This window comes from Oncorhynchus tshawytscha, linkage group LG02 (genome assembly GCF_018296145.1).
Source record: "Oncorhynchus tshawytscha isolate Ot180627B linkage group LG02, Otsh_v2.0, whole genome shotgun sequence".
In the NCBI taxonomy this organism is placed as follows: Eukaryota; Metazoa; Chordata; class Actinopteri; order Salmoniformes; family Salmonidae; genus Oncorhynchus; species Oncorhynchus tshawytscha.
Window position 1 is genome coordinate 42,847,100 of NC_056430.1, and position 6,000 is coordinate 42,853,099.

The 6,000-nt window shown below is 42.0% G+C and overlaps 1 long non-coding RNA gene across 1 annotated transcript; it reads right to left on the minus strand.

The window, feature by feature from the left end:
- Positions 1 to 1,570: 1,570 nt before the first annotated feature.
- LOC121840773 lies at positions 1,571 to 5,109 on the minus strand. Its single transcript, XR_006079903.1, has 3 exons — positions 4,786 to 5,109; positions 4,144 to 4,448; positions 1,571 to 2,103 (listed from the first exon to the last, which is right to left on the minus strand). It is a non-coding gene; the product is annotated as an uncharacterized LOC121840773 (long non-coding RNA).
- Positions 5,110 to 6,000: the final 891 nt, after the last annotated feature.

The window sequence follows — 6,000 nt, forward strand, 5'->3', positions numbered from 1 at the left end:
GGGGCTCGCCTACATGGGGGAATATGTAAGGAAAATGGCGCTGCACAGCTTTAAGAAAAGTCGCTTTCAAAATAGGAATTTCATGGCTAATTGAGGTAAGACAGTAATTCATCTCATAGATTATACAGGTACAGACTACACATCCAGCCCAAAGTGGGAGGTTTAAAAAATATTTACTAGTCGCCTAATTACCCGAGCATGTCTTTAAGTAGCAGAGATAGTGTGTGTGTCTGTGTGTCCCACTCACTGTTCAGAGCCAGTGTAATTAAATCATGAAGAACACTCCTTGGGACAGGCTCATTAATCAAACCACAAGCTCCATCCCTCTGCTTTTATTCTTCAGGTCTGTTTCACTCATAATTTCTCCAGAAGGCTCTGCGAAAGCCACAAAACTCAATATTATCATTACGTCAAAGACAGACGGACAGTGGACAGAGCAAAGGGGGCAAAATATTGTTTGTTCTTGTTTTCCAAGCCTCTCAAGTAGCCTCACACTGGCTTTAACTGGCACAACCGGAAAAACGGCCAAAGGCAAAGCTTCCCTTCATTAACAAAATTCTATGAACTTTCACATCCCAACAGGATTCTTCTTTGGAGTGTGTTCTTTGATTGACTTTGAATCTTCCCTTGAGAAAGGAACAGGTCATTGATGAGATTGTGTATCCTGGCTTTGAAAGGCAATGTGGTTCTGTAGAGATGGAAGGTTTCTGATTGTGAGCCTGTTCACTTTAATTAGCGTGTCACTGAATAAAACAAATCTATATTCATTAGGGCCAGAGTGGTGTGTGTGTGTTCATCAAGGCCAGAGTGGTAAAAACTCGGCACAGGATCTAATAGGACACATCGTTAGATCACCTACTTCACTGCAACTTGACCCATATGGAAAATAATAATGAAAATCAAATAATAATTTTGTAGGGCAGAAGAAGATTATTTGTACAAAAATCAAATAATTACTCTAATAAGGATCTGGTAAGATTTTGTATGTTTTGCCTTATACGCGGAGTGTTCAAAACATTACCAACAGCTTCTTAAAATTGCAGTTCTTGAACACTCAAATTGGTGCCCCTGGCACCTACTACCATGCCCTGTTCAAAGACACTTCAATCTTTTGTCTTGCCCATTCACCCTCTGAAAGGCACACATACACAATCCATGTCTCAATTGCCTCAAGGCTTAAAAATCTGCAGTGGGCTAAATCAGGGCCACACAGATTGATTCTCGGTAGTCTTAAACAAATCTACTTTAAAACAAAAGTATACACACACATGGTTATGGGCTTAAAAGAATTACATCTGTACCATGTCAGATATAGAGTTGAAATGTATTACATTTTGAGATTACATCCCAGTATTACCCTTTATATAAATCACAGAAGACTGAAATATAACAAAACTGTTGACATTGAAACACTGGATTTGTCCGTTTTTATTCATTATGAAAAATATGAATAACATTCCACCCATGAGGCCGAAGAATGAGCTTTTAGTCATTGACTGCAGGAAAGGGCTACCCTGTTTCCTCCCCTTCATCTACACTGATTGAAGTGGATTTAATAAGTGACATCAATAAGGGATCCTAGCTTTCACCTGGATTCACCTGGTCGGTCTATGTCATGTCTATGTCTCTTGTCATTTTCTTTTGACTGTGTGATCATGCTTGGCTAGCAGCTCCATAACAGAGAGGAAATGTCCTTTATTCTGACCTTCCATTTCTTCATGTGCTCTCTGTGCAACGTTTTGCGTAGCTGTGAGGAGCAGGGTTTCTCCAACAGCTTTAATGTGCTCTCTTTTTTTTCCCTCACTAATTTATTATATTCTGCATTTAAGGAGGCTGAGAGAGAGCATTTGCTTGCATTCGACTTTTCATATTCTGCCCATGCTAACATAGCATTAGTATGTGATTCTGATTTGGCATGGCCTACAAAACCCCCCATCTCAGTAAGTTTCCTTTTTAAAATGTAATTTATAATAACCCCTCTTCAGATATAAACACTGAATCACCTGAGGAGGGGAGACTGAAGTGCCGGCAGGCATAGCAGTGGACAGAGTCTTTACTCTGAGAGTACTCCAGCTCTTTCATGAAGCTCCGTCTTCTATGCCCCTGAAGGGTTAAAGGGAAAAACCTCAGATGTGGCTGTTTGGGCCCCTCTGCTCTTGACTGGCATACAGTGGGGCAAAAAAGTATTTAGTCAGCCACCAATTGTGCAAGTTCTCCCACTTAAAAAGATGAGAGAGGCCTGTAATTTTCATCATAGGTACACTTCAACTACGACAGACAAAATGAGAAAAAAAAACAGAAAATCACATTGTAGGATTTTTAATTTGTTTATTTGCAAATTATGGTGGAAAATAAGTATTTGGTCACCTACAAACAAGCAAGATTTCTGGCTCTCACAGACCTGTAACTTCTTCTTTAAGAGGCTCCTCTATCCTCCACTCGTTACCTGTATTAATGGCACCTGTTTGAACTTGTTATCAGTATAAAAGACACCTGTCCACAACCTCAAACAGTCACACTCCAAACTCCACTATGGCCAAGACCAAGGAACTGTCAAAGAACACCAGAAACAAAATTGTAGACCTGCACCAGGCTGGGAAGACTGAATCTGCAATAGGTAAGCAGCTTGGTTTGAAGAAATCAACTGTGGGAGCAATTATTAGGAAATGGAAGACATACAAGACCACTGATAATCTCCCTCGATCTGGGGCTCCACATAAGATCTCACCCCGTGGGGTCAAAATGATCACAAGAACGGTGAGCAAAAATTCCAGAACCACACGGGGGGCCCTAGTGAATGACCTGCAGAGAGCTGGGACCAAAGTAACAAAGCCTACCATCAGTAACACACTACGCCGCCAGGGACTCAAATCCTGCAGTGCCAGACGTGTCCCCCTGCTTAAGCCAGTACATGTCCAGGCCCGTCTGAAGTTTGCTAGAGAGCATTTGGATGATCCAGAAGAAGATTGAGAGAATGTCAGATGAAACCAAAATATAACTTTTTGGTAAAAACTCAACTCGTCGTGTTTGGAGGACAAAGAATGCTGAGTTGCATCCAAAGAACACCATACCTACTGTGAAGCATGGGGGTGGAAACATCATGCTTTGGGGCTGTTTTTCTGCAAAGGGACCAGGACGACTGATCCGTGTAAAGGAAAGAATGAATGGGGCCATGTATCGTGAGAGTTTGAGTGAAAACCTCCTTCCATCAGCAAGGGCATTGAAGATGAAAAGTGGCTGGGTCTTTCAGCATGACAATGATCCCAAACACACCGCCCGGGCAACGAAGGAGTGGCTTCATAAGAAGCATTTCAAGTTCCTGGAGTGGCCTAGCCAGTCTCCAGATCTCAACCCCATAGAAAATCTTTGGAGGGAGTTGAAAGTCCGTGTTGCCCAGCAACAGCCCCAAAACATCACTGCTCTATGCTGCTCTGTAGGAGATCTGCATGGAGGAATGGGCCAAAATACCAGCAACAGTGTGTGACAAATAAAATTTGATTTGATTTGATTTGATTTAGAGGAGATCTGCATGGAGGAATGAAAACCTTGTGAAGACTTACAGAAAAGGTTTGACCTCGGTCATTGCCAACAAAGGGTATATAACAAAGTATTGAGATAAACTTTTGTTATTGACCAAATACTTATTTTCCACCATAATTTGCAAATAAATTCATTAAAAATCCTACAATGTGATTTTCTGGATTTTCTTTTTCATTGTCTGTCATAGTTGAAGTGTCCCTATGATGAAAATTACAGGCCTCCCTCATCTTATTAAGTGGGAGAACTTGCACAATTGGTGGCTGACTAAATACTTTTTTGCCCCACTGTATATCTAGGATGAAACAAGAGGCAAAATCAGTTATTCAGATTTACAAATAATAATAACAATTAATAATAATAATAATAACATGAGTAGCTGGCCACTCTCCATAGTAATTACCAATTACATTTGTAATATTTGCCTATAGACAATTCTATTCAGACTATTCAAACTCAAATACCAATAAACATGAATCAGAAGGGTTTATGTGATTATTTAATGACTCATAACTAAATGTAGACACGCTATAACCATACATTTATCCAGATAAGTTAGTCTCTAGCCATCCATTTCATTATCAGGGGCACTGTCACACACTTCACCTGTTGGTCCAGGAACGGGTTGAATAGCTCGAGCTCGAGTTGCTGCCTGTTCCACACTTTAGTGCCATGTTGCTGTCTGTTGTTCTTCACTGTGCTCTGTCATTGATGCTGCCTGGGCCTGTTCATCGCTGTCATGTTCTGCCTCTGTTCTGTCATGCTCTCTCGCTGCCTCTGCCTGTTCATTGGCTTCGACTGCATCCTCACTAACGCTAACCCTCTGCTGCTGCTTCCCTGTCGGCTGCGTCTCCCCTGTACTACTTTTGATCTTAAAGCAAGGAGAGATCCGTGGACTTTCTCTTCATTGCCTGCAAATTGACACAGCTACAGTGACTAATCGTTGCTAGTAAGCTAACGCTATACCAGCCCATAACGTCAGCTTGCTAACTTTAGATGCTCTGGCAGTCCTAAATTCATCAGGTGGTTTAAAAAACGTTCTAGAAAGCTACGATAACTAACTAAGCTGCAGAGTAACCTTAAGGAATAAATGAGCTAGCTAAGTTCCCCCAATGCCTAATTTATCTATGTAACTTTGCTAGCTCGCTAACCACCGTAAGCCAGCTAGCTAGCTAGGTAATTCGACACCGTCAAAAAAAATGAACAGTTTACTGAATACATAATTTTTTTAAAGTATAAGTTTTGTACCCGTTAGCAGTCTGGTGGTCTCAACTTAACTCTGCAGGCAGCTGCCAGCTGAGCTCAGCAGTAGCAGGCCGGGGGAGGGGTGACAGGGGTTGGAGTGGGACGCAATGACGGGCGGTCAAAAACAGCTGGCTGGCTATGCATTTGTTATTTTCTTTCAGATGAACTTTTGTGAAAAAGATGCATAATTGATTTAAATGAATAGTACGTAATGTAAAATATCAGATAGAGTCATATTATGCATACTCAAAAGCATATTATGCATATGCGACTCGCGGGGCCAGTGCCTACTGGACAGCTGATATAGCTATGCATCGGGTCTCTCATCCAGGGTTTAAATAAAGCCCAATATTACAAATATTAAGTTCCTCGGCGTACACATCACGGACAAACTGAATTGGTCCACCCGCACAGGCAGCATGGTGAAGAAGGCGCAGCAGCGCCTCTTCAACCTCAGGAGGCTGAATAAATTTTGCTTGTCACCAAAAGCACTCACAGACTTTTACAGATGCACAATCGAGAGCATCCTGTCGGGCTGTATCACCACCTGGTACGGCAACTGCTCCGCCCACAACCGTAAGGCTCTCCAGAGGGTAGTGAGGTCTGCACAACGCATCACCGGGGGCAAACTACCTGCCCTCCAGGACACCTACACCACCCGATGTCACAGGAAGGCCATAAAGATCATCAAGGACAACAACCACCCGAGCCACAGCCTGTTCATCCCGCTATCATCCAGAAGGCGAGGTCAGTACAGGTGCATCAAAGCAGGGACCGACAGACTGAAAAACAGCTTCTGTCTCAAGGCCATCAGACTGTTAAACAGCCATCACTAACATTGAGTGGCTGCTGCCAACATACTGACTCAACTCTTACTAATCTCATATGTATATACTGTACTCTATACCATCTACTGCATCTTGCCATCTTTATGAAATACATGTATCACTAGCCACTTTAAACAATGCCACTTTTATATTTTTACATACCCTACATTACTCATCTCATATGTATATACTGTACTCTATACCATATACTGCATCTTGCCTATGCCGTTCTGTACCATCACTCATTCATATATCTATATGTACATATTCTTCATCCCTTTACACTTGTGTGTATAAGGTAGTTGTTGTGGAATTGTTAGCTTAGATTACTCGTTGGTCATTACTGCATTGTCGGAACTAGAAGCACAAGCATTTCGCTACACTCGCATTA